At 37.6% G+C, this 2,005-nt stretch overlaps 1 protein-coding gene across 1 annotated transcript in view; it reads right to left on the bottom strand.

The window, feature by feature from the left end:
* Positions 1–1,876: 1,876 nt before the first annotated feature.
* Positions 1,877–2,005, bottom strand: part of LOC123110652 (probable inactive purple acid phosphatase 1) — a gene marked incomplete in the record, with an annotated part of 3,639 nt that continues 3,510 nt past the window's right edge. The window contains 1 exon segment of the mRNA XM_044531225.1: positions 1,877–2,005.

The raw sequence follows: 2,005 nt of genomic DNA, 5'->3' as shown, positions 1-2,005 counted from the left end.
TACATATCTTAACTTATATGACTCCGGTACAAAATCAAGCTATTTACGGGCAACAATATATCAATTTTTATTTATGTCGACTTTAAAAAGGTTTCAACCAGAAGCGTTGAAATCTTCTTTGATGTTTATGGTGTCAACGTTAAAGGGTCAGAACCTTCTAAATTAATGTTGATAACTACTCCCTCCGTCCGAAAATACTTGTCATCAAAATGAATAAAAGGGAATGTATCTAGATGTATTTTAGTTCTAAATACATCCTTTTTTGTCATTTTGATGACAAGTATTTTCGGATGGAGGGAGTACTTGATAATTTATTACACGTGAGAATTGAACTTTCTAGTGATGGACGTAGAGATTTGTTCTACACTAATGTCCTGTAGGAATATTAACATACCATGTTGTTATGCTTGCTCCATTTCGCGTTGTTTGTTGTTTAGTGTGACTGTCATCTCGCAATATTTGTACCTCGAAAAATAAGAGTAAAATGTTACGAAATTACACTTTTTTATACTATTTAGCAAGGTTTGGCATTGTGAAATTTTATGTAGGTATAAGAAGTGTAATCCTATGAAATGTTATTCTAGATTTTTTTTTAGTTCATGCTACTCTAGATGCTGAATGACCTTCAAATAACTTTTCAATTAGGGTAGAATATTATTCAGCTCTATTAACTTTACCTGAATTTTTCCATATGAGTACATGAAAAGATCAAGGTCCATTTCATCCTAGAGTTGATCTACACCACAAAGAAAATACAGAGAGGTTCTGTCCATTTCTTGGTGTATCCCTTTCCCTTAATAATGGTTTTGTGTTTGTTTTTACTTTTCATAAGAAAAACAAAGTTTTTTCTTTCTTCTGACACATCCCTTTGGAAACTCTTGTCCCTACAGTGTCCAAGAATTGGACTTGCTATCTGGGGTACATGCGAAAGGATGCTTGGCCTTTACACCATTCCGAGAAAAGAAGATAGTCTCCAAGTCTTCCTGAATCTCAGCCGTCAAACTGTTTTGATCTGTGATCTAAACTCCTTGATCCCATCACAGAAACAGGCCCACATTTGGTGAAGCTCGATTAGGGTTTGGGCATCTGCACCTGCACCTTGATGGCTATTAATAATTATGATCCTATATCATGGCATGGAAGTACCCAGCTTTATTATTCAGGGACCAAATTTTATTACTCCTTAGGACCACCTGGTCACACATACCCAGTAAGTTTTCAATACTCCGGTGAACACCTGTGCTAGCAAATTGACAGGATGTGTGGACAGCATGGTGCCAGATTTTTCAACAATTCAGTGAGCATCTGTATCAGGGCCATGCTGTCGATTTTAACGATAAAGTTTTACAGACCTTGAGGAAGAAGAATTTTGTAAACTGCGTTTGCGAAAACGAAGAAGATAACCCAGATATAGCAGAGGATTCAAGAATGAACTACGGCGGAGGTCTCATGGGAAAAGAGAGGCATATCAGATGTTGATTGACGATGGATCCATGGCATTTTGCTGCTAGGAAGAGAATCCTTTGAAAATGCCAGCTGAAATGCCCTTTTTCTGCTAGGTTTTGGCATTGCTTGGCCTTTTTGTTTCTAGCTGGACTTCTCCTTGTCCTCACACAACAAGATTGGGTTCTCTCTGGTCCACACAGGATGTACTGTTTGCGCCAGACAGCTGTAAAAATAGACAGCAATTGCAGGTTTCTGAAGGAATTGCATGCATACATTGCATTTGATTCTTTTCATACAGAAACATCTCAGTGTACTTTTGACCTGGCAGAAATTCATGACTGGTGTCCTCCTTCGGATTTTCTCAGAACAGTGGGAGCCTTGCAATCGTATTATACAACATGCTACACCTATCCAGCAGCAAGCAAGAACAAGATGAATTCCGAATTTCTGTTTCCAAAAGAATGCCTTCAGAATTTAGTATAACCCTTGTGCTATTTTTGTTGAAACAAAACCATTTATTGAAGCGACTACAAAATTATGTACAGTAACTAGCTTGTTC

The sequence above is a fragment of the Triticum aestivum genome, chromosome 5B (assembly GCF_018294505.1).
Source record: "Triticum aestivum cultivar Chinese Spring chromosome 5B, IWGSC CS RefSeq v2.1, whole genome shotgun sequence".
NCBI classification, from domain to species: domain Eukaryota; kingdom Viridiplantae; phylum Streptophyta; class Magnoliopsida; order Poales; family Poaceae; genus Triticum; species Triticum aestivum.
The sequence above is the reverse complement of the archived record's forward strand: the minus strand, read 5'-3'. Positions and strand labels throughout refer to the sequence as shown.